Source organism: Chroicocephalus ridibundus, chromosome 3 (assembly GCF_963924245.1).
Source record: "Chroicocephalus ridibundus chromosome 3, bChrRid1.1, whole genome shotgun sequence".
Classification (NCBI taxonomy): Eukaryota; Metazoa; Chordata; class Aves; order Charadriiformes; family Laridae; genus Chroicocephalus; species Chroicocephalus ridibundus.
In genome coordinates, this window is record NC_086286.1 from 73,852,585 (window position 1) to 73,879,777 (window position 27,193).

General features: G+C 41.5%; 1 protein-coding gene across 1 annotated transcript in view; it reads left to right on the forward strand.

Annotated features, from left to right (window-relative positions):
• The window catches only part of MAN1A1 (mannosidase alpha class 1A member 1), a 153,862-nt gene that overhangs the window by 1,063 nt on the left and 125,606 nt on the right, over positions 1–27,193 (forward strand). The window lies entirely within an intron of this gene.

Genomic DNA, 27,193 nt, shown 5'->3' on the forward strand with positions numbered 1-27,193 from the left:
GCAGCCCGCGGTGCGTCCCGCGCCCCTGCGCGGCCGCGGAACCAGCGCTGCCTGCGGACCCGGCAGTGCCGGCGCCGGGCGCGCTCCGTGCCGGCTGCTCCCCGCCTCCCCGCCACGTTATCGTCCTCCCCCAGCTGTTGCACCGAAACCCGGGGAGGAAGCAAAGCCCGGTGAGGGGCGGCAGAGGGGGCGGGGGGCGCCGAGCGAGGGTTGGGGGCAGCGGCGCTGGGGAGGAAAGGCGACGCCCGGGAAGCCCCATCGCGACGTGGGGCCGCCTGCCCGCCCCGTGGGGCATCCCGGGCTCGGCCGCTGGTCGGTGAGCGGCGAGTGCCTCCCCGGGGCGGGCGGCGGGGGACGGTGCCCTCCCCGTGCCGCACCGGTGGCAGAGGAGGTGACCCCTGTCCCCTCCCTGCGGTCCGGCGCTGGCCGAGCTCGGCGCGTTTCCGAGTGCGAGGTGCGGGTGTTGTGCGAGCGCTTCGGAGATGTCGCGATCTGCCTCGGATCCGTGCGGTTCGCTGCTGTGTGATATCGGCTGTCTGAAGAGTTGAGGGTATTTGGCAAAATACAGTCTATTTAGGTTATAGCGGTGAAGCGTCTGAGCTCTATGTGTTTTGACGAATTCTCTGAACTGTCTTGTTCTTTAGTGCTGCTCGGTTGGGTCAGGTACCCTTTTAAAGTCCTTTCTTACAGAAATGCTCCAAACTGGATATGGGTAAGACTGTCGTGAGCAGAGCTTGACAGGGTCCTCTGACACAAGAAGAATTTCCTTGATAATATGGTTCAACCTCCCATCATTACTGGCCGGTTTATTTATCGAGCTGCCAGTTTCAGTTGCCTGCGGAGATCAGGGTTTATGAATTAATCAGTAGTATGTTTCCTGTTCTGTGGTGATGGAAATGAGATAGGAGTGAGACTGTAACTACTGAGTATTTATTTCTGTGTTTGTGAAGCATCGTTAGCCTTATTTGGACTGACTTATTTTTATTGTCTGTACAGAGCTGTCTGAAAAGTGAGCCCTGACATCACAACTGAGCACCAGCTATCAAGCTCTCAAAAACCTCAAGTTGTGTTCTGTGCTCTGGAGTCCTTGCATCGGTTTAACTATTTTAGCACATTGTGCAGCAGTCATAAGTAATAAATATCAATGCAAAGGTATTTTGAAGGGAGAAACCCTCGGGAGTGTATGGTACAGACCACATCTTGAAGTGTGCAGAGACTATGTTGTCGTCTGTTGTAGTCATAGAGCCTCCCTGAGGCATATGGAACAATTAGAAATATCAGCAAACTCTTTTTCCAGTTATCTTGAATTGCCATGTAGAAGTATTTAGAAGTAATGAGGGCCCAGACCTGATGTACACGATTCTGTAGTATAGAAGACCGCAACAAGTAAATAAGCGGGAGGAAGAAGATAAAACTTAAATATACTGCTGCTTTTGCTGGTCCTGCTCTGTGCCAAGTTATCTTTTATTATATATGGATACATTTGTGTGCATATATATTTGTATGCTTGTGTAGATATGTGTGTGTACATACATACATAACCCAGTATCTCTTCAATTTTTCTACCTCCCTTTCCATTCTATCGCTCTTCTTATTCCTCCACTTCTGCACAGGAGCCAGTCACCAATAACACAGTAACCCCCCAAAACAGATTTTTTTTTTTTTTTTTTGTCTGTGGAAGCATGGTAGATGACAGAGGGACTGCACTTAGTTTCCAGATCTTTATTTTTCCTTCATGTCTCAGTATAATTCCTCAATACTATGTGTTGTTTCTGGGAGTTTCCTTTCCTCCTGTTTCAGTATGTGACCTTAACAAGTTTTTTACTTAATTGCTCTTGCATTTTTGGAGTACCTTGCCTGGTTTGGTTTTTCTTTCACAGAATACTTCTATTTTTATTTTTTTTTTTTTCACTGACTGAAACAGTATTTCCTATTCTGTGTTAATTTGCTTCATGTTTTTTTATGTGTTGGCCTTCATGTTGCTTTTCTCTGTCTTTGCAAGCTCTTGGCTACTTTTTTTATATTGATACTTTACTGTCAAACTGGAATTCTAATCCGCAGTCTTTTTAGAAAGAGTTTTAAATTGTAACATTTTAAAGCATGAACTTTTGTACTAGGCTGTACATGCAGAGAAGCTGGAATTATCCCTTAAAGCTCCTCTCCTTGTGGCTGGTGGTTGCATGCTGGAGGTGCAAAAATGAAGAATCTTTCTGCTTTCGTACTCTTTGGAGCCTGGAATTTGTGCCTGCATTGTATGGTGTATGTCACATACCTAGAACTCAAAATATGAAACTATTCCTGTGGATGTTTTTGACAGAAGGAAGCAGGCTACTTTAAAGGAAAAGAATGACAAAAAATTCTGTCATTTCCAGGCAAAAATTCTGCCAAATCCAGGCATTTCTGTCCTGGAAGAGCTCTGTCTTGTCAACCTGCTGACATAAAGCTGAGAGGGGAGAGAGCTTAGAGATGTTTTGTTCATTTACTATTTTGAATTTTAAGTTGAAATAAGGGTTTGGAAGTCTAGCCAGACTGCTGTGATATGGTTTGTGGTCACAAAACAGCAAAATGCTGGGACTTTATAGCATTTCTTAACAAAGTTTTGTTACAGAAATTTTAACCATTTTCTTCTGTGGCATACTCTTTCGTATTTAAAAAAAAAAAAAGTGAAACTTAAAAAAGGTGGGACTATAAAGAGTCTTGAACCCCTTTTAGTGTCAAAACCAACATAGTACAACAAATAACTAGAAAAATAAGTTGCTAGAAGTTTGTCAAGCGGGTAAAAGACTTGTGGAAGCAGGGGGAAGTGGAGATCATGTTGCTGTCACTGCCTTCCGCTCTACCAGAATGATATGGTTGTTCTCAGGGTCTGTGTGTGGTGATCGTCCTGACGTGTTACACCTGCAGGGCCTGCCTGTGCCCAGGTGTGCCCCTGTGGGTAAGGGGTGTAGGCCAAAGACGGGAGATGCTAACAGGTGCTGCGATATTCCTCTCGTTCTCTTCTGATGATGAATTACAGGCAAGCTCAAAAGAAAGAGGGTCTGGCAGTACTGCCAGCAGTGGGGTTTGCCCAGCACATCCTGTTGTAAAACCGCTGTCAGTTGCTTGTGGCTGCTGAATTTTTTACTAGTCGATTTAATGTTGCCTGTTCTGAGCATCTTCCTCGTGGCAGGTGTTTCAGGATGGCTTGAGCAAAAAGGCATAGCTGCTTTTGAGCACACCACCCCACTTGCATTTTGTCAGAACTTGAGTTCTTTGGGCAGTTCCACTGATGCTCGGGTGTCTCCGTGACTTGGGGCTGAGTCTAGGTGTCTGGTACACGTACACCTCACACTCCTGTCTGGTTTGGTGTCCTAATAGGAGCCCCATACTGTGAATAAGGAGGCTGTGGTTTGTATTCCTGCACTTCCACTCATTGATTTGAGAGGTGTCCCCTCTGTAGAGCAAGTACTTCTTGTGGTATTTGTTCCCCACCTGTAAAAAAGGGGGAGTGGAAGGCAATGATGACTCTGTTCTGCTCAAATAAGCTGAAAGTCTCTGCTCTTATCACTGTTGGTTGTGGCTGGGCATCATTATTTCTGATGTCCAGGGAACACGTGCAGGTTCACAGGCAGTTTGGAAAAGGTGGCAGCTTGATAGGAACAAAAGAAGTGCTTAGAAGAGGATGGTAATAGTGAGGACAGGCTATAGAAGCAGGAGATGCACTGTAGGGAAATCTGACTTCGAATCTTTTCCAAATCTCATTCCTCTCTCTTCCAATAATAATAAAAAAATCCAAAAGTTATTGAATTATTTAGGTGTTAGGAAAATGGGAAAAACTGAAGTCTTTTTATTACAGAGGAAAGGAATAGAAAACGATGAATGAGCTAGCTCAGGTACTAGCAGCAATATAATCACATTAGTGCGGTGCTCTGCCCAGGCTAATTAATCCTCTTGAACAGCAAGCTATTGGTGTTGGTGGAGCACCATACTAATGCAGCTGTGCTGCTCTTGCACAAGGTAGCTAGCTTGGAAATACTACGCATTATTGTTCAGTGCTGTTTGGACATATCTTAAGGATAAAAGCCTCTTTGGAAAGCTGGAATCAATGTCCAAAGTACCTCATGGTGCTTCCAAAACCCGCACAGCTCTCAACCGTTGCAGTCATCTAGTGTAAATCCTGGAGAGGAGAATTTTATTCACTGATTCTGTGGTCATTCCTGAGCACTAGTCCTTTAAGCTCAACAGAACAATGGTTGCAAGTTAGCAAAACAGACTCCACAGCTGAAGATTACTTCACGCTGTCTTTCTATGAAGAACTGAATTGAAGTTGCCTTGGCCGTGTGAGCTGCCTAAGGCTTTCCCAGACCCTCCGAAGTCCTCAGCATTCATTTTGTTTGCTTAATTGTTTTCTATGGTGGCTTTTATGCAGTTTAGTTGGAAGTCATTAGGTTAAGCAAGCAGTCTCAGTAATGTTGTGGGAAGTTCAAAAGTATCTGGAGGAAAGAAAGCTTGTGAGCATGGAAATAAAGCTTTAATCAGAGATCTAATACACACTTGACATAGCAGCACTTGAGCATAACCAGAACTCTCCGATATCAAGGAGGAGTGATGGCAACATTATAGGAGGTGGCTTGCTGCTGAAGAAGAGCCGCTGGCCCCTTCTGCCTTCCTGCATGCTACCACCACTTGCTTTCCTACTGCTTGCTATCCTGGTGCACCTGCTCGGAGGCGTCCAGTGCCAGGCTGGGGGGAGATTTGTTTCCTTTTGGTGATTTTTCTGAGACAAGGTGAGCTCACTTGTACTTGTTGCTGTCAAAAGAGCAATCTCTTCTTACCACTTGTGACTGCCTTCTTCCACTCTCTACTTGTGTTCGTTTCGTTCTAGCCCTCCGTACGCTGCTTCAGCTCACTAAACCAGCAGAAAACTGCCAGAGCAAAAAAAGTTGGATAGTTTCTGCCAAGCCTTTTGCCAAGTTGGTGAGTTGAGGCCTTAATGGAAGAGTTGACTTGGTCCTAGTTTTGGCTGCAGTGAGGGAACAGTACTATGTGGACGAAAGAGGTACAAGACCTCTTTCGGTAGCCTTGTTTTAGGAGCCGGTACCTGATCTTCCGGCCTGGCTTCTCTGTTAAAATTGAATCTCTGCAATGTGACATTTGCAGAGCAAAGGTTCAATCTACTGTAATAACCTTCTCTAGCAAGCTGAAGTGCTGTGGTTCAGGAGACCGACCGTTACCTCCCAACACCTTTTCTCAGAACAGAAAAGGGGAAAAGAAACATAATGGCAGGAATTCCTGAAGCCCCAGCTCCTGTAGACCAATGTTCAGGGTGCTTTTACTGGGAGGAAGGTTGTGCAGGCCTCCGTGGGGGGTGGGGGGGAGAGTTAAAATGCAGCTGTGGAAGTATGGAGTGGTTTGGGTTTCAAACAGAAAAAGCCACCTTCCCTGATGGTACATTTCTTTAAGAACAAGACACAGTGAATGGAAAGGAATTGAGATGTAAGGAGTAAGCAATGTGATGATTCCTGGTAACGTGCTGATGACGCAATGCATTTCAAAAGAGGGTTCTTCTGTGACCTTAATGCTGACATCTGGTAGCAGTCATTCAGTTTGTCAAAGGAGTTTAAAATGTGTTTTGGCTTCCCCCCCGCCCCACCCCAGCTTCATTTACCTACCTATAATCTTCAGTATTTTTTTATCTCTAATTCTTTTTGAGTGTTTAGCAGTGCTTTCCTTCCTGATATATATTGTTGGTGTTTTGGGTTTGTTGGTTTTTTTTTTTTGGTAATGGTTTTATAAAAGATGGTAAGGATGTGAATTAAATACAGGGAATCAAATAAGGGGCCGTAGGTAGGTACCTTGTACCCGAAACTTAAGGGCATCCTTACAGAGCTCGTGGACGTTCTCCCTGGGTTGTTTGGGAGATTTGTGCTCTTGTAAAGTGGCAGCTGGAGGTGGCAGGGGTTATCTTAGGGCATCTAAATTGTCACAAAACAGTAAGTTAAATTGCTTGCTTAGGGATAATGGCACTACAAGATGCAGAGAATCATGGAATAGTTTGGGTTGGAAGGGACCTTTAAAGGTCATCTAGTCCAAACCCCAGAGAAGCTTCATCTGAGTTACTAAGAGTATGATTCAGTGACTCTCTTAAGCAACCTCTTATTTTCTGTCACTTGCCAGATCCTATGCAGAACCAGTTCAACCTGCCAACCAGGCAGAAAACTATCCCCACTTTTGTTAGGTTTGTGGCCTGTTGGGGTAGGGAGCCAAAATGGCTTAGTGGAGGTCTGAGCACGGTGGAAGCAGTGGACCCCCACTAAGCCAATGCATTTGAAAGGACAGCAAAGTGGAGGAGAATGGGACTGAGGCATCTTTTCGTCTGCAAGACATGAAATAGGGTATGCCTTTGCCAAATTAATGTTCTTTCTGCTGGGAACCCTTAAGGTCTTTTTAGGGGAGGACATTGTTTCAGGTGAGTTGCTTCAGCTGCCTTTTTTTTTTCTGGCAGCCTCTTCCCAGTCAAATGATTTGAAGCTTCTGCCATGCAAGCAAATGCTTTTCTGATTTGAACATTGGTCATGAGGTGGAGGGATGTCTCAGTGTGTGGCTGTGTGCATATTTGACCAGAACAGGGTGTGTTCCCATTGCTAGTTCATGTTTTTTCAGCCTTACACCTGTTTTCTGTGGGCTAAGAAGAGTATTTAATTTTCTTACATTCAGACTTGGTCTGTGTTCTCAACAGGTAAATTTACTGAAACTAATTGCATGTCCTATGTAACTGGATCCTCAGAATTGTAAGGAAAATGAAATTTAATTAATTAATGACTTTAATTGTTCAGTGGAAAACATCTGGCTTTCACAAAAAAATCAAGCACAAGATTAATTCTTTAACTGAAAACCGATGTGCACGTTTTTGTAAAGGCAAAACCTAAATTCCAGACACACAGGACTCTTTTTGTGAAAGCTAAACAAGGCGATGTAAAGATGTGAGGTAAAGCTTAAAATGGAATGTCTCCTGCATTTTGGCAAAAGTTATATTCTCATGGTGATAATTTCATATTTATTGTTAGTATAGCAGCCTACGGCAGCCATTTAGTATAAAGAAATAGAGTAAATCATAACATTGGTGAGTACTGTTGCTTAAGGCTGTAGTTCTGAAGCAGAGAAGTTACACCTGTTTACTAAAATCTACCTTTGAGGCCAAAAAGGTGTCTTATCTCATTCAGGGGGAAAATAAGTGGTAGACAGCCAGGCTTTGATAGCTTCTTTGAATGTTAATGAAAGCACAGGACTATGAAAAGGAAATCATGCTCAGACAGGAGACAGCACTTCTTGTGGAAGGTAATTAATGTGGTCACAGAAGCACCTGTAGGACTGTCGGATGGACAGACCTTTTCTTAAAGCTGTCTGAAACATGCTGCTTTAAGAATTGTTCAGTGTGTTAATTTTTGGTTGGGTTGGGTTTGTTTGGTTTTTTTCTAGCTTGGGGAACGAGCATAAGTGTAAGCTTCTGCTCTTTTAATCTTAAAGGAACTACTTGTTAAGATATTCTATTTATTTACAAGTAATAAATTTGTCTTCCTAACTTATTTGGCAGAATAAGAGTCTAATACTTCAGGAAAGTGGTTTTGATTCAGTGTTCGCTGCTGTCTAACGGTGCAGCACTTCTGGAAATAAACTGCTGCCTGAAATGGTACAGAGATGACGAAACACTGTGTTCAACACTGACGTGTGCTTTTTTGGTAACAAGCTCAGCTATTCAGATGTGTCTCTGTGTAAAGTATGTTTCAGACATTCAGTTTTGAGGGATTTTGTGGTCTTAAGTTATTTCTAGAACTGTCATTTTACAAATAAAGAAAATAATTGTTTAGGTGGGCCTATGAATTAAGCAATATGGGCAATGTACCAGATACTCAATGTACTGGTTCCTTTTTTTGTGTGAAAATCTCCTTTACCCACAAAATTTGTTTAGGGTTTTTTTTTTTTTACTTCTCTTTTTAAGCATGTGATATAAACAATGTGTGCACGCTTCTAAGAAGCATCCCTGTTTCTCTGTTTTCCATGACTTCTTATAATTGGGTCTGCAAGTCTGTCATGAAAACATAATTGGTGAGTAATAAAGCGCGTGCTTGCCCGAACCAGATCAAATGAAACCTTTTTACAGAATTGCGGTTAAGCGGGCTGTCGTATCGCAGTGCTCGGCAGCCTTGCCTGCAGAGTCCAGAAGGCTGTACCATCGTCATGGGAAAGCAGTTTGGTTTTCCAGGGGTGAGAGGGGTCTAGCAACCTGCGCAAGATCACACAGTGTGATGGTAAAGAGCAGAGCTTGACTGCCTGGCTCTGATTTGTGTTTTTTTTCCACCCACTAAAGCAGGGGCTGTTGCTGTGTGCTGGGCGAAGGCTGTCTTCGGTCCTACCCACGCTGCAGGTCTCTAGCCTGGGCACGTCAGCTCAATGGGGTCAGTTTAAACCTGGGGTTTGGTGTCTGGTTCGTGGCTGCGCATGGGCAGCTGTGGTTTGCCACTGAACTGCTGCTAATCACACTGTTTGTTACGGGGGGACACTAAACCTGAGACTCCCTGGGTCTGTGTTTGGGTCGCTAGCTGTAAGCTTTTTAAGCAATAGTTGAAATCAAATGCTCTGTTTTGAAGGAAGGCAAAGTAGGGTAGTAAAAATCCCAGTTTGCCTTTCTTGAAATCTTCGGTTTGAACTCTGTTGTAACCGAGAAACGCTTGTACGAAATAACATGACAACTTGCTATAACTCTCTGCAGTAAGCTGATTGGATTTTATAGCTGGTGTTTATGAAGATACAGGTATTGCTCATTCTGATGCCTCTAATTTTAAAAGCTTTTCAAACAGATTGGATGAGCACATAACCTGCTGTTACATTCTTATAACTGTTAAAGTTAAACATTCACAGCCCTTGTGGGAACACTGAGAATGCAGTCTCTCATGCAAAGGTAACTACAAGTGTAAAATCTACTTTCATTTGTCCTCCCACTCCCTCTTGGAAACTACATGTACCTTGGCTTTTGAATTGTCTTAGGGATAAAGCAAGTGAATGGAAGTCTGGCTTCTAAGAAACTTGGGCTTTTCTTTTTTTAAAGTGCAAATCTCTAATAACATAAGAAGTGACATGAAAATTAGAGGAGATGGTAGGCAATACTGAGCAGAGAATCAAAATGATGCTATGCAGTGGATGAGCTGATGGCTATGGAACATCTGGCTGTTACAAGACTTCCTGAGCGCATCTCAAAAATTATTTCAGAAGAATCGACTTTTTTCTCTGATGCTGAGCAGAAACAGAAGTTGCAATTATTATGTAAAAACATGCAGGTTTGCACCTCTCATGTGAAGATATATATTGCTGGCATTTAGGTTAGAGGCAGTACTGTGTATTGTTTATATGAATAAAGTAGAAAGGAAAGAATGATACTTTCTTCCAGAATTTTACATCATCTGACTTGTGTAGGGGTGATCTTATTGCTTGGCAACACAAACCCTCTTTTTCAATTATTTATTCAAGTCAGTATGTGCTTTTAAAACATTGCAATAAAATTGCACTAGATCCGTGTGCCTTGTTTCTTTAATTAGTATTCAGACCACTGTGAGGCTATTTCTTTAAAGTATCTGCATATTTTTCTTTCGCGTGGTCCACTGCATAATAAACATCTCTGTGCCTTTTGAAATTTCTTTTGTTCAGGGACTGCTTTCTTCCAAGGAAATAGGAAGTAGCTCGTGTTAAAGAATACCAAGCTAAAAAAAAAAAAATAAATTTTGCTTTCAAAGCGTAGTGCTTAAGGAGATAGTAATTTTGCTATTCACGGATACACGCCCGCAGATGCAGAGCCAGTCTTTAACTTCACTGTCAGTTTTCTCACTGCCTTTGAGCACTGACATCTGTTGGTGCACTGAATGGTGATACTGATGATAACGCTTTGCCCGTGCTGCTGTCTGCAGGGAAATCTGCTGCTTGTTACTGTGGTTGTAGTTCTCCACCCATCTGTGATTTTGAGAATTGCACTTCAAATTTTGTGTTGGACTTAGATAGCGTTACCAGGTTCTTTAAACTAAAGCTTAAAGAAGAGAAATAGATGTTAGGTGGATTTCCACGCCCCCCTCCTCCCCCATCGTGCAACAGAAAACCTAATTACCATTTAGAGAGTAGAAGAGTTATACGCATTATGTATTTAAAAAGTCATAATACTTCAAAGCTGCATGCTGCTTTTTTTTTTGTTCTGGTGAGATCGGCTGAAGAATCACCACGGGAAAAACTATGCTATGTAAAGACAAACTGCAAGTTTTGACTGATATTTTTATGTCTTATTCTGTAAAGCTCTAGAGTAAGCATGGCACTGAACCCGAACTGAATCTTCGTAGAAACACGTGTGGTCTTGTTAAGGGCTGAAGTGACATCAGAGATCAAGAAGGGCATTTCAAAAAAACAACCTTTCTGAAGAAAAGCCCAGAAGTGTTTTCATGCAATTTCTTTTTAAAAAAATCACTGTATTCATATATTGAGACAGAGATGTATTCATAGCTCTCTCCATATATATGTTTTACATAAGAGTCTAATATATTGTACAGTTGGTAAATGATAAATTCTGTTGTCTATAGCTGAAGATGTAGTTTTTTGGGGGCAGCTCTGGTCTGAATAAACACCTTGAAAAAAGTAAAAGGCATAGTTGTTTAGGGTTTTTTACATCTAAGTTGAAAAGATAATTATGCATATGCTGCAAGCAAAATCTAGTGTATTAGGTTGTAGCAAAGAAATCTTATTTCAGTAATCAGTTTTGCTCAAGTTTATTTTTTTATTATATAAATCTAAGCCTTACAGAAGGTAGATACTCTGTGAGAAAGTTTTCAGGCTTCATGGAAAGAGTTTTCATACGTAGCCTGATCATCTGAAAGCATTATGGAGACATGGTTGGTCTGCATTTATGCACACTGCAGTCCTGTTTGTTCTTTCTCCCAACCTTCTGCTTACCGTACGATTTTGTTGCTAAGGAGGAGGGAGATCCACACTCACCACTGGCCCTCTGGAGGCCTGATCCCTTGCTTAGAAAGCAGGAATAACTTCAAAATTAAAAGAGGTTGCTCAGAGTCCTGTGTATTCACGTGTGGAATATCTCTGCAGAGGGAGGTTTTGCAGCTCCTCTGAACAATCATATTCCAATGGCTGAAGACCCTTATTGTAGTTTTTTTTAATTATTATTATTGTATCTATCTAGAATTTCTCTCTTGCTGCAACTTGTGACTACTGTCTTTTCTCCTTTCATTGTGCATCACTGAGAAAAGCTTGGCTACCTTTTCTCTGTGGGTACCAATTAAGTAATTAAGAAGCCTTCTCTTCTCTAGTCTGAGCAAACTCAGCTCAGTCTGTCTCTTCTCATATGTCACGTCTTCTCAAAGCTGTTTTCTAGCCTGTAAGTTCCTATTGCATATTGTGGCATGTGACTGATTATTTTACATTAGGTATAATATTTTTGCATTTGCTTTTTTTGGGCTTCATGAGGCTTGTCAGCTCACTCCTCCAGCTTGTTGAGGTTGTTCAGGTAGGAACCCTACTCTCCAGCTTCTTGATTGCTGGAGTTTGGTGTTACCCATGAAGATGGTGAGGGTGTGTTCTGCTCTGTTATTCAGATCAACCCCAGAGAAATGTCACTTGTAGCTGGCTACTAGTTAGACTTTGACCTGTTTACTGCTGTCTTGAGCTTGTCATTTCAGCCACCTTTTTCATCAACCTTGTTGACCAGCCATCTAGTCCATATCTTTTTGGCTGCCATGGTGCTAAGGCGTCAAAAAGCATACTGAAGTCAAGGTAAATGATGTCTGCTGCTCTGTTCTCATCCACACAGCCAGTGGCTTCATCATAATAAGTAACTGGGTTGGTTGAGCACGTTTTGCCTCTGGGAAATCATGCTTGCTGTTCACAAAGGTGCTTCTGTTCTTATTGTTCCTGGAAATAGATTCAAGGAGGATTTGCTCCATTTTCTTCCTAGGGTTTGGAAGAAATCTGACTGGCCTGTAGTACCCTGGGTCTTTCTTCTTGCTTTTTTCCTCAGTTACTCAGTTACCCTTGATCACTACCCTTACAAAGGTGATCTAGAGAGGCCTTGCAATGGCATCAGCCAGCTCCCTTGGCACTGTCAGAAGCATCTCATCTGGTCCCATGAACTTGTGTATGTCCATTTTGCTTTAGTAATCCGACCATAACTTTGTCTTCATTTACTTCCACCTTTGCCCATGCCCTTGCCACAAAGCCCGGTGAGCGTCCCTCGCCAAGTAAAGAGCAAAGCAAAAAGACAGAGTGCTCGATCTTTTTCATGTCCTTTGCCACTGGTTTTCTGAACCTGTTGAGCAGCAAGTCCCTGTTCTGTTTGGTCCTTCTTTTGCTGACGATGTACCTGTAGAGGCCCCTCCTGTCTCATGGCAGTTTCCAGCTGAGCTGAGTCCAGGGTCTTTATTACTGGTCTTCCTCAGTTCCTTCAAGATCTTACTCTCCTGTCTAGCATTTAAATGGCCTTGGGGCTTAGGTATTTCTCATTCATGCATTAGTTGTTTTGAAGTGAGCTTTTTAGTATGGGAGGTAAGGTGGTGGAGGAAAATGGCATGTAGCCTTTTCTGGCTGACTTGCGTCTGTGCTACCTCTTGGTTTCATTAGGAAAGCCCAGCAGGCAACCGTGTGTTAGCTCAGCGGCTATTTTGAAATTTTTAAAAATAAGGAGATGCTTACTGGAGAAACGGGTATGGTTAATATAGGGAATTCCCATTTGAAGTTTTGAAATACAAGCTATCAATGGAAAACCAAACTCTCAGTTGCAACTTTTGCCACTTTAGTGGGTGTAAATGGGTTACTAACATACTGACACGGGCTGCGAGACCTACCATCAAGGAATCTTGTGCTGTTTTGAAGTGTCTTTCCTCTGCATGCCTCTGATCAAAATATCAATCACCTGATGTTTATGCATTGCAAACATGAAGCTAGGGACTTGAAAGCTAATATAGTGTCAGTTCAAAGTTGATAATTTCAGGGTTTATATATTGTAACTGAAATGGCTACCATTGAATTAGATTTAAAGCACAGTTCTCTTTAATTTCTTTCTTAAGTATCTAATCACTATCTTACGAACTTGTGGGTTTTGATTAAATTTCTGTGTTTTGTGTGACTTATTGCATGGTTTACAGTGGGCACTGTAAATATTTTTACAGTAGGGTTGTACTATTGCACTGTGCTACCAATTCATGAGAGTCCACCGTTTCAGCGTTTGATTTTCTGTCACTTTTGACATCACAAAGAGGTCTGGCTTTACAGAAGCTTGGTTTTGAAATGAAGTCTTTCTTTATACTGCCTCATGCTCAGTGTCCAATCTCGCTAGTCATTTCTAAAAGGGTACGTTACCAGCACTATAGCGATACATGAGCACCCCTTCGATTTGACATGCCTGTTCTGATTTTGCGATGTGAGAAGCAAAGATCTTTCCAGCTGTAGCAGGGAATATATAACCTTCCTTTTGCCCCAACTTTATGATCCTTTGTTAAGGGAACAGTGATCGCCCATAGTTTTTATTTGACATTTCAAGTGAAAGTGTGAAAAGGTAACTGTAAAACCTACATGAATACTTTTTGTGGGAATAAGTTTGAGGAAAGGGCTTCTGAGTTTTGGAAAGGGGTCAAGCTTGTTTTAACTTTCATTAGATGTGTTTTCCTTGTCTGTGTATACAGGTTTAATTTCATCAAGAAAGTAAGTTATTTTGAATCTTGTTTAGCAATCCAAAGCGTGACTGGTGCGTCTCCACTTTTACACTTTTGATCTGTGACTTGAAGTAAAAATTCAGCATTTCATTTTCCGAGGTAAAGCGGGTCCTGTAGTCTGAGCTATTGAAGGTCACACCACTTGGGTCTCTTGCATGTGAAAAGAAACTTTAGATGAATGGTCTTCTGATCCATATGTGCTGGGCATCAACAAAACATTTTTTTCTGGTTAGTTATAGTCTTGTTCATGAGAACCTAGAATGACACAACTACTACAAAGTTATTTGAAATGGATAATAGTATACTGCAAGATGTTACATGTGCTCATTTCAGAGTGACTTTATAGCAGCTTCCTGGTGTGCTAATTACCCATTACTGTGTTCTGTGATGGGAGGATTTTGTGGAGTTTTTTCTTCCCTTCTGTTTGAGCGCAATATTTTTGCGGTGCCTATTTTATTCTTTATTTGCCATGAGGGTTCTTATCCATTTCAGATTCATGCCACTGTTTGAAAAATACATATGTTTTATTTTCTGAGGAAAGAACAAGGCCAGCGGCTGATGCCAAAGGCTCAAAAACAGCTTTAAAAGCCTGTGTTCATGTGCACGCTGCAATGCAAATAAACGGGGACGTGATCTACTACCTCAATGTCAAGCACACCTAGTGTCTGTTTTACCAGCCCTACTTTATGTCCGCATGAAGAAACATTTCCCTAAGAACTTTGTGGCTGGTTTTACTGCAGCTTCACCAATAATGATTCTCTTGTACTTGGTAACATCGTGTCGCTGTTAGTCCTGTGTTATGTGGGGAACTTCTGCATGCTGTAAAACAAGCTGTGAATGTGATATAATCAGAAAGAAAATAACCTATTCATAATTTCTCTTGGATATTCCTGCTGTGCTTTAATATGCAGTTTCAAATACGCTGGTTATAAGAAATATCCTGGGTGGCATTGTACATGCCGTAATCAAAACAACTGGGAATTTGTTATGTGTTATCTTTTCTACTACCACTGTGCCCCCCACAAAAAAACCCACCCAAGTGTCAACTTCTGTCTTTTCCTTAAAATCATTAAGGATTTGACTTAATTCCCCAAGGATGTTATATAGAAGGAGGAGAGAAACTTTGTCGGTTTTCTGACGGGAGAAGGAACAGTGAAAGTATGTGAAGGAAAACTTCATTGTTTTTAATTTGAAAACTAATAACTGGGAACATCATGGATGTGCCACATCATACCAAAGAAACCAGCATACAAAACAGTGTTTGGAGTGAAGTGGTAGAAGCTTTGTGTGTATGTATATATAAATACATATGTGTGTTAATGAAAAAAGACCAAAGAAAAAGCGCATACCTTAATATGTGGACTTATTGCCAAAGAAGTAGAGCTGTACCATAATTTTTACCATCTTTCTAAACATGGTAAAGATAGGGTTGTAGCACACTTCTCTATCTGTATTTGCTTTTACTGTAATTAGAATGAGTGTTTCACAGCCGTTACGGTTTGTATATGAGACTGAAACCTGGGAAAGGCCCTCGTTTTGGCTGGTGAGTAGGGAGGAAGTGTTTCACAGCTCGGATGATGAAAAGTAGGTCTTGAAACTTACTGTATAGCTATATGAAGGTGTACTAATGACTTTATTGTATGAAATCTGATTCAGTGTTTTATTATTCGTACGTTTTACCTTTTGCCCTGTGGACTGCTGGGGAGAAATAACATTTTTTGATCTTCAGAAGTGCTACTACTAATTAAATATAGACCTCTTTGGATAAGAACAGTATTTGCTTGCAAGTCACAACATGTTTAAAAATAAATTTTATTCACTATTTTGTAGTACTGAAAATCCTAATCAGGAGTTCTCAATCAGTTTTTTTTATACAAGGAATTTGATAACAATGGATTTGTATAGTTAATCCATGTAGTTAATCCCTCTCACTCAGTTTCATTCACGCTCTCCGGCTTTTGTGATACGGTTAGTGTTACGGAAGTAGCTATGGCCTCACTGATACCTCCGTATGAATTTAGAAATATTTTATTTTTTTCTAGCAGAACTTTCATTTCTTTTAGCATCTATCCCTAAACCTAACTGATTCTGTTTCTACAGAAAAATACTGAAAATATGTATTATGAGGAAAAACAAATAATTTTTATGTCTTCATAACCTTTTAAGATCTATAGTCAACTGCTTTTCCCAAATCAACAGAAACCCACATTTCTTTCGTTCTCCCTTGGGCTTTGGCAGTACGCTTAAAAATCTAACCAAGCATGGCTCTGCCAGATCAGAGCTGGAGTCAAATTCACCCAAAACCCAGTGGTTTTTTTGGCACGCACCTTGCCACTGAAAAATCATCTTCCCTGAAGGCAGAGTGCATGTGCTGGTGTTGATCATAGAAGAGATGTATGTGCACTTGGGGCCAACCTTTTTGACCGCAGGGGCCAAATGTTTCTGGAAATTAATGTGGATTGTGGAATGTTTGTAAGCCAAGCTAACTAAAACTATAGTTCACTTTGATCTGTAAAAACCATACCTTGCATGAACAAATTGATGAGAGTAGTTTGCTCCCGAGAAGAATATTAGTGTAGACACATGGGATCACCAGCAGATCCCTCTGTCTGGGGCAAGGGATCAAACTCTCCCAGTGCCTACCTTTTAAGGATACCCGTGACCTGATGGCATGAAACTGGTTTTTCCCAATGCTTTCTTAAAGCATTCTAATATCCCTTCTTCAGTACTGAGAATGGAAACAGATGAGAATTGGGGCATTACTGTGGATGAGCGCTTCCTTTCTTCATGGCCCTACCTGTCAGTTTCAAGCAAGGCAACAGTTATTCCACAGGGACTGCCATTCTCGAGGAAGAAAGCAGTAAGCAATTCCTCTTAAAATCAATGAAAAAACCCACCAGACTGCAAATATTAAACAAGTTTTTCAGGGCATAGGTTTTGAAGGACTGTAATTTTTGAATTTGAGTTTATTTAATACTGTCAGGAAACTTCAAATGCAGATGTTTTTCTGATATGTTGCCTCTCTTGCAGACCCTTCTTTTTCCATTCTGCTTGACACCCCCTTGGGTTTAGCTTGCAGTCTGATTACAGCACTAGCTTGCACCAGCAGGCGTTATTGACTTTTAGAAGGAGGTATGTACATTTGATGCTGACTTTAAAACTTCCTCACAAAATGTGAAATGCTTGCTCGGTGTTTAAACTTGTTAGTTTCTTGCTGCAGCTTCTGGTTATTGCCTATTAGTAAGGAGCAGTAGCGTCATATATAAGGTAGGCATGGAGTCAGCTAGAGAAATTGAAAGTCTGAGCCCCTGCATTTTTTAATTACACTGATGTGTTTCTGGGACCAACAGCAGGCCTACTCTAGCTTTCAGTTGTTGGCCACAGGTCCTGATACAAGACCAGCTCCAGTGGCACCACGCACCAGAGCAAAGCCTGTCCTCCTGTATTGCACAGCCCAAATGCTTTCCTGCCACTTCTGAATGCTCTTGGGTAGGAAGGTGAAAAGCTTCAGGCTTCAGCACTTCAGCTGTGGGCTCCGACTGGTGTGACACTTCTGGAGGCGTCAGCTTTGATTTAGCTGGAGCAAATGGTTATTGACCTATTTCAGAGTCCATGGCAGATGAACGCACTGCCTAGTAGCTTTTGTCAAAGCTACTATGCTAGTACATGTAAAAGGACTAGACTCAAAGATGATTTCTCCTCAAAGAAATGACAGCCTTAAAAGAATATAGACTATTAATGGATACAAGTAGAATACAAGGAAATGAGTGTCTTCTCTTCAGCAGGGTAGGGCAGTGGTAGTGTTGGCTTGTTTATTTTTATGACTGACAGATGGGACAATAAGATTTCCCCTTCAATATCAGCACCAGCACTTCATTGTCTTCCTTAACTCGTGCAGCTATATTTTTAACCTGGTTAACCATGCCAGCTAAAAAATAGGCTTAACCTGGCCTGGTTGTAACTACACGTAAATCTTTTTGGGGACTAGCCATTACTATTAAGAACTATTACTATGGCAGCAAAATTAGCAGGGCAGTGTTGAGTTTCCTGGTATGGAGTTCTGTTGTTGTAGGTACAAAGTGTATCTTCCCATCCCAGAAGAAGCTTGTGCCCAGTAATGGGCACAAACTTGAGCATAGGAAGTTCCACCTAAACATGAGGAGGAACTTCTTTGCTTTGAGGGTGGCAGAGCACTGGCAGAGGCTGCCCAGAGAGGTGGTGGAGTCTCCAACTCTGGAGACATTCAAAACCCGCCTGGACGCGTTCCTGTGCAGCCTGCTCTGGGTGACCCTGCTCTGGCAAGGGGGTAGGACTAGATGATCTCCAGAGGTCCCTTACAACCCCTGTGATTCTGTGATTCTGTGATTCTGTGATTCTGTGATTCTGTGATTCTGTGATTCTGTGATTCTGTGATTCTGTGATTCTGTGATTCTGTGATTCTGTGATTCTGTGATTCTGTGATTCTGTGATTCTGTGATTCTGTGATTCTGTGATTCTGTGATTCTGTGATTCTGTGATTCTGTGATTCTGTGATTCTGTGATTCTGTGATTCTGTGATTCTGTGATTCGCTGCTCACTCATAACTTAATGAAAAGTTTCCACCTTTAGTGATAGGCTTAACTTTTACTTAGCAGATCTCACAGAACTGATTAGTTGTTATAAAAAATAATTTTAATGACACTTTAGACCATAGCTTTTTATTTAAGTGACAAGCTAATTCTGTCAAGTGTGAATCTCCTAGTCATGCAGCATTCTATATTTTAACTGCTTTTTTAGAAGGTAACTTACTTGTTAGAACAAGTTCCACTACCCTGTTACAGAGTAGCACCTTAATTTTGTCAAACTTAGTCAAATTTTGATTTTCACACATTTTCCTTTGCACTAGCCCTCAGCTCGTATTTCAAATATGTACAGGTTTGCAACTGCATGAAGCACTTATCAGATAATTCTATGGAAAAGGTAGAAGTGAAAGTCAGTGGACTCTAGAATTAAGTCTCCTACTGTCTGTCTGTAGTGGACTGTAGGTTGCTTGGGTTCTAAATTTATATCATACCTTTTAAAGAAAAATACTTCCTTTTACTTCTCCAAAATGGCATATATATAGATATGTTCTGGCAATACTGCATTGCTAAAAATTAAGAGCAGAGAGGAGCTACTTCAGAATACCTTAAAATACCAAACAACATGCTCCAAATCAAGAAAGAATAGTTAAAATGAACTTGGATATGCCAGAGCGGAGGTCTCCAGGTTGCCTTTGTAAGCCTCAACAGTCAGACAAAGAAAGTCTTGAAATATTCCATGTGCTTGGCAGACCTAAGTCACTGGATGCGGAGGGTGATGGGGCTTGCTTTTTATGATTAACAGGAAACAACAAGGAGGTATTTTGTTCTACTGTAAACGAGTGATGCTAGGAACTTCCAAAGTGTCCTGGTTTTAAAACAAACAAACATACCAAAACAAAAAAAAATACTATTACAGATCCAAGTCATGATTTGCAGATGAGCTCTCTGTGTGGTTAATCATCTCCTGCACATGTGGAAAATATAATTCGTCATTTTGTGAGAGTGGGCTGACAAGACAGATTTACAGATGGGTCAGGAGGTTTCTTTTGTGACTGTGTTCTTTTCAAGTGGCCATTACAGGATGGAAACCTTGGAATGAGAAACTGACGGAGCTTTTCTGTGTTAGTCTCAAGCAGAGCAGCAGGGGAGCATTTAGAAGAAATGAAATGTCTTTCTCAAATTCTTTGATGTCAGAGTGAAACATTTCACATTTTGGTGAAAAAGTAGTATTAGAATAACAACTATTTCTTCCCCTTTCATTTTTGAAGGAAGAAGTTATGAAAGAATAAGTTCTAGGAATGAAACATATTGCAGTTTTGAGAAGACTGTAAGAAGCTGTCTAAATAGCATGTATGTTCAACTTCTGTGCTCAAAAAGGGAGCTTTGTATAGTTCTGGAGAAATGTAATACCCTTAGAAGGACTGAAGCCTCTGCTGTCCTAAACTGTCATCTGTAAGACATGTTAGTTTAACGTGCTAAATGTTATGTTTGAATCCTTAAAAATTAAAAGCTCTGGATTTCTGTAATTTGATTCTGAAATCAATAAGTGTATGGAGACTGTGAGATCATAGGCAGGTAACCTGCACGTCAGTATGAGCAAAAGGGTGCTGCACGTGAGCATGGTGTAGAAACTGAATGCTATGATAGCACTTGGCTATTTTATGTCCGTTTTTTATGGATGGATCTTATGAAGCATTTCAGAAAAGATCAGAACTGCTTACCTGTTTTAGAATGCAGGAGGTAGGGCAGGTTTAAAGCACTTTAGCTCCTTCTAATACACAAATAGTAGATAATTAGAAGGAAGTTAAATTACACATTCCCTGACAGTCAGTCTATTCTCCACTACAACAATCTTTACCAAAATACACAATAAAAGCATACTTTGTTTCAAAATTTTAAGGTTAAATAGATTCAGTGTTTTCCAGAAAAATAATGTAATTGGGAGAAAGGTAATAATAAGACATCGATTTTTATGGTGCATTTAGTGGTGTTATTTAAGCCTATTCTGAGAAATATTCCTGTTTGACGAATATAGAGCACATCAAATGGAACTACTAGGTGACAAAATCAGAACAAACCAGTTCTTTACATATTATGTTGTAGAGCTGTAGAGCCCTTTCTGCAGGATATTGTAAATATCCAAAATTTACACAAGTTCAGAAGACAGTTGAGTAATTTCATGAAAGAAAACTCTACTGGGGATTATTAATCATACAAGTATCATATCTGGCCCTGAAACTCCGTAACTCTCAAGCTCTGAACACTCCTTTTACTCATAGGAAGTATTTCTGTCTGTTTGTACTCTTCCTAAACTTTTGTTAGGGATGGGAAGCTGTAGTCAATAAGCCTTTTAGGCTCTCATCTAGCAGTTATTTTTTGTTGTGGATCTTCTGAGAACTGGAGTGGTTGTTGCCTGGCTTGTACTGAGAGAAATCTATTATTGAGAGAGGAACAACAACCAAAAAAAGGCCCTGAAGATAGATGCTACAATTCTTTCAGAATGGCACAAACAGAATTCCTACCTGTCATAAATAGAATTACATTAGTACTACCCAAATGCTCAGTTAATGAGCTATAAACATGGGGAGATGTCTGTTCCATCCTGTACGTTGTTAGGACATCAGGGGGTGTTCCCCCCTCAAGCTGTTCCCTCACCAGCAGGAGGGGGAGCACGCAGGTTGCTCCTCACGGCATAAGTTGGATGCAGATATGACCAGAGCATGAACAGATTTATTGTCCTGTTCCAAGATGCATTGATAGTGTGCCCTCAAACACCTGATTTGTTTCCCCTTACACTCCCTTCTCGCTTTTTTCCCTTTACAAGTTCTTTCCATTTGCCATCCTCGTTGCTCCTTAATTAAATGTCTCAGTCCTGCTTCCCCTTCCCCACTGGCTTCAGTTCTGTTGACTGGCAAATTCTATTAAGCTAGCACTCCCCTTCTATTATCTCTAGTGCCTGCCTGCCCTTTCTCGTGTTGCTGTCTTGTTAGTGGTGCCACAACCACAGGGTGAGCCACCTGCATATACGCTGCTGCTCCTCTGTTATCTGTAGCATCTCATGCTTGGTGGTGGTGTTATCTTGTTAGAGGCACCACAAGCCTGGGCGTGTCATTTGCATGCTACCCTGATGTCTTGTAGGCTGTAATTCTTTGTGTCTGTGCCCCAGAAAAGATTGCAGAATAATGTAGTTTACATAGACCTTGATGTTCACATAACTATGGATGTGGCTGGGGATTTCCTGAAGTCTTTGTTATTGGGATAACCACAGCTGTTTGTATTGGAGATTAGGGAACTTGGTAGCTGGAAAAAGGTAGACTTGGAAAACGGATCAAACCCTGAGCTGGATAGAGGACGTTTCTTGGGGAATAATTTGAGATTTAGGGAAGAAACGTGAGACAAAAGAACAACTTACTTATTTTACAAAAATGTTTCACCAAAAATAGAATCTTCAGAATTTACAAAATTTGCTCATGGGCAGTCAGTAAACCAGAAATCAAAATTGACAGGACCTGTCAAGTGGGCTGCTGGGGAAGCTCAGCCCGTCTGCTCCGCTCCTCACCCATCAGCCTGCCTGGAAGGGACTTGTCAAATTCAAATTTATAGTCAGGGCAAGTGGAGTTGGTGTGTTTTTTGTTTGGGTTTTTTTTTGTTGTTGTTTGGCTGGTTGATTTTTGTGAGAGGAGGGGGAGCTGGTTTTTAAACATGAACAGTTGGTTCTTCCACAGGGAACTTCTGCACCAGTTCTATTCTACCAGACACTTTGTAACTCAGTGACCCGCCATAGGTAGTATTTCTTGGAAATTATTAGGACGACTTGGATGTATTGTTGTCACTTTTGCCACATAATTGGGCTTATCTTTGAAGAATTTCTTAGAAACAACTGCAGTAAACGCCATAGATTATTTTGGATATTTTAGGCTGAACTATCCAAAACAGTTTGAGGGATAGCAAAGGCTTTCCCTTCTGTGTTGTACTTTTAGGTACAATAAATACTTTGATCTCCTTTGGGGAACTCAAAATAAAGTGTGGAATCAATAGAGCTGATGTGGTGAACTTGAATGGTTTTACATACCTGCCTGAAAAAGGCAGAGAATCAAAAGAAAGGAGTAGTGTGTGCTGGAAGACAAGTCCAACCATGGCCTTTCCTTTCTCCAAGCTTGCAAGTCTGTTAACCCTACAGCTGGCTTCCCTGTTTCTGCTTAGGAAGGGACAGAAACCATAGAATGGTTTGGGTTAGAAGGAACCTTGAAGGTCATCCGGTTCTAACCCCCCTGCCATGGGCAGGGACGCCTCCCACTAGACCAGGCTGCTCAAAGCCCCATCCAGCCTGGCCTTGAACACTGCCAGGGATGGGGCAGCCACAGCTTTCCTGGGCAACCTTTTCCAGTGCCTCACCACCCTCACAGTAAAGAATTTCTTCCTAATATCTAATCTAAATTTCCCCTCTTTCAGTCTAAAACCATTACCCCTCGTCCTGTCGCTACACTCCCTGATAAAGAGTCCCTCCCCATCCTTCCGTAGGCCCCCTTTGGGTACTGGAAGGCCGCTATAAAGTCTCCCCAGAGCCTTCTCTTCTCCAGGCTGAACAACCCCAGCCTGTCTTCATAGCAGAGGTACTTCATTTGACTGCATTGCATTATGGACCAACAGCCCATCTTCTATATTTTTTTAATGATACCTTATGTATTTGTCTGAGGCACCATATATGCCGAGAAACTGTTAAGTTTAAATGGCAATGCAAAGCTAAAATTTTTGCTTACTGGGGGACTAAGTCTGTACTGGGTGGGTGGGGTGGAGGGTGTTTCCTCCTAATAATACTACACTGCATGAAAGTCATCACACCATTAGCTGTGTTACAGATAGCACAAACTGGAATTATGCTCCATTTGTGCTGTGAAAGCTATAAGGCATTTGAAGCACTTTTTGTTAACAGCTTAGGAAGTGCAGTATGAAATTTGAGCCACTGTGACCATCTGCTCTCTCAAATCCTTCCATATCTCAGTAAGTTGTCACTGTATCTTCTGGCAATGATTCTTGAGTGTTTGCCTTTTTCAGTAACAAACCTAACACTTGTGTGTTTCATTGTCTCCTTTTCTCATTTACAAAGATGTTCAGGAGGAGCCCTTACTCTCTGTATGCCTTTACTTTTATCTTGTTCTCTTTTTTGTCTGTTTACAAATAAGTAGAGCTAATTTTTCAGCCTTTCCATTGAGGAAAATATCTCCATGCTTCTTAATTGAATTCTTTCTTTTTCTTCTGTATCCTCTACTGCCAGGAGGTGATTGGAACAGGCCGCTAGTACTCATCTTGGCTGTTTTAATTTCCTATCAGTTTTATGGTTTTCCATTAATTTCCTTGTACAAGTGAGCATCTGATTTCTTCTGCCTGTCATGGAAGCACGAGCACAGACATTCTCCGTAAGCCTGTGACAGCTCTTCTCAAACCTGTGTAGAGCTGATAAAATATTAACAGTACTATAATTTGCTGTCTCATTTATAAAGGCTTCTTCCTGAGGAACATATATAAGAAAAATGTTGTGTAATGCGTTAATATGCTATGTATAGCACTAGAAGAAATACTACCTAAAGGTTAAATTACTTCTACATAAAGCAGATTTGTATAGATTTTTAAAGCTGCTTTTAAGTTGTATCCTTCCACAAAAGGATTCACTGAATATATATACTTTTCAGTGTAAAGGTGTCATTTCCAAGCTGTCACCCTTAACTCCAGCTTGAAGGAAGGAAATTATAGATACCAGTAGGTACGTTTCATTTGTTGGATATGAGGGCAAGTGTCTTACTACTTTTTTGCAAATGTGTTTATGTGAACTGGAAAGCTAACTTAATCTGGTCACTCTTCTGTAGTGGAATTAAGCAAAAGGCGTAAAGTCTGAGCGTCATGTATTTTGGGCACTTCACCAGAACTGGTTCCGTCATGATCCACAGGGCAGGTAATCACGTAACTGTTTTAAGAGGAAAAACAAATGCCCCACAAACAATGGTAATGCTGAAGTTTACAATATCAATTTCAAATGCTGTGATAAAACTGCTAAAGGAAAATAACTGATAGTGTTTTCTGTAGTGGTGGTTCTCTCACTGTTCGTACAGAGAGACATGATGACTAATTTACAACAGATTTTCACCTCAGAAAATTTGCTACAATGCAGCCCATGTTCCCTGGAGATAGTTTGAGGGCTGCAGGAATAAATCTTTCTTAAAATAATTTTCTTCTGAAATCAAATGCAGCCCTGGGTAAGCTGTTTGATTAGCCCTGACCAAGATAAGTAGATGTAAATGTGAAATGAGCAGAAATCGTGAATTTGTGCATGACACTGGATCTTCATCATGTTTCGCCAGGTCTGATTATCTTAATTGTTCTTCTTGAATCTTTCAATACTAAGGCAATAGCTAAGTAGATAGCTCTTAACTTCCTGTCAGAAATGAGCTGGCAGTGTTTTGCATAGCTGAAGTAGTTTATTCAATACAGAAAATACCTTGAAATATTTCTGAAGGCTGGGAAAAACCTTTAGTGACTCATAATTCTCATCTGAAATATTTTAACCAGCCACAACCTTGGGCTGGAATTTGAGTTGTGTCCTTGTCGTCGATGGGGAGAAGCAGGTCGATTTACTTGCTCTGTGAAATTTAGGTAAATATGTGCAATCCATACTAAGTTTAATGGGATCTGGAGGTCCCTGGTCGGTCCCTGCCGCAGCAGGCTCCGCGCTGGGGTCAGCTGGGGCTGCTCAGGGCTGTGTCCCCTGCGGGCTGGAACCTGCCCCCCCAGCATCTCTGGGCAGCCTGTGGCTTGGCCCAGCCGATGCCCCTTGCCTCTCTGGCTCCCTCATCTCGACCACCTCTCCACAGGTATGGGCGTTGCTGCCAGGTCCCCCCCCACCCCCCGCAAGCTGTCCAGTTTATTGGTATCTTTCCCTGTACTGGGAGTGCCAGACCTAGACGCAGTATCTAGATGTGGTCTCCTAAGCGCTGAGAACAGGGGGATGGATAATCCTGTCACTTGATGGATGGGCTGTGGTCCTGCTGGCACATGCGCAGCTCTCTGTGCACCAAGAGTCCCACACCTTCCCTGCAGAGCTTCTCCCCAGCCTGTATTGTTGACAGGGGTTATGGGCTTTGCATTTGTCCCTGCTGGATTTCATGAAGTTCCTGATGGCCAGTTCCTCCAGCCTGTCTTGGCCTCTGTGAATGGCAGCCCTGATTCCCAGATGGGATTTCCCTCCCTCACCCCAACTTGGTGTCACCTGCAAACTTGCATCACAGCCTGCAGGTCGCTAATAAAGATATTAAAAGGAGGGAAAGGGGGAAAAAAAAAGTCAGAAACTAGTATCATCTGCTTTTGACCTCTGTGTAACTGGTTTTCAGCTGTTGGGAAACAGTCCAATCCTTTTGCTCTAATTTCAGGCTATTAGTCTGAAGATACTTCTCTGAGGGTAGCGGTAATGATGCAGACTTAGCCCTTGATCTGTGCAGCGACTGCGTATCAGACTAATCTATGTAAATACTTTTCAGTGAACAGGCTCTCTGACTTCTGAAAGTGCCGTTTCACCATGGCCACAATAATGAGCTTTGGCAGTGGAGTACTTCAGCCTCTTTAACTGGATGCAGGAGAGAGGAGAGGGGAGTGGAAAGGAAGAACTCATGTGGGGCACGGGAAGAGGAGAAAAATATTTAGAGCTGACAATTAGTGGCGCATGGATAACAATTTGTTATGGTTTCGTCTGGTCTGGCCTCTTGTCAAAAGCTGATGGCCTGAGGATGGGGAAAGTATTTATTGCCAGTACCCAGTACTTTGGAAAGCTTGAAGTGCCCTGCACTTTGTGAATTGAATGACAACATCAGGCTTAGTAAGGTTCTGCTTAACTGATATCTAATGGTTTTTATAACTGGTTTGTTTTTACTTTGTTATTAGCTAGTGAACTAGGTTGGTGATAGTCCCAAATCTACCAATAATGCATGGCTCGCTGTTTAATTTTTTTCCTAAAGAAAAAAAAATACTATGAAAAAATGTTTAAAAATATTTGCTTCAAAAGAAAGCAATTAGATAAAAAAAAAATAAAACTAAAGAAAAATTGCATTTAGAAAATACATCTGAAGTGTTGCTTTTCAGTGCCAGTCTGGCATTCCTATCACAACTAAAACTTCTTACCAGTAAGGATAGTCTCTTGTCCCGCCCAGTTTCTGGCATGTGCCCTGGTAAGGAAGCAGGATTGTGGGATGAATGTAGACTCATTCTGCAAGGGGGAAAAACTTCTGGTCAGTGGTTGTTGGTTTTTTTGGCTGTTCCTGTTTAGTTTTTGTTTTGAAAGATACCCTGGATAGGTCAGGTGTGGACAGAAGTTTGCTACTGACTTTAGCGGCAGAATAAAACTTACATGCATGGGAGGGGAGATTGTGAGTTCAACATGTGCGAAAGAAAAATAAACAGGTTCTTTGAATCCCCCTTACTTGCTTTTTGTGGATTTTAATCATGCTCTGAAACAGCAACTTGAATCACCTTGATGTTCATCGCTTCATCTGGATGTGTTGTGCTGCACAGCACTGTGCTTATTTTTTATTTGCATTACCTCTGCTGAGATTGGGAACTTCAGTGGCAGCATGGCTATGTAGTGCCAGGTACCTAACGAACAAGTCGGAGATGCAGTCTATGCCATGAATAATTTATAATCTAATTAGAAGCAAACCTTATCAAATAACTGTTTAAAGAACAGTAAGAGAAAAACAGAGAACAAAAGCATGATTGTATCATGCAGTTGCGGGAGCCTCACTCTTCACACCGTTCAGCTTGGGAGTTCTTGGAAATTATAGCAAGTCATAAGTGGACCAGGAAAAAAAAAATGACACTGAGTGGGATGAGTCTATGTATACCACTATTATTCAT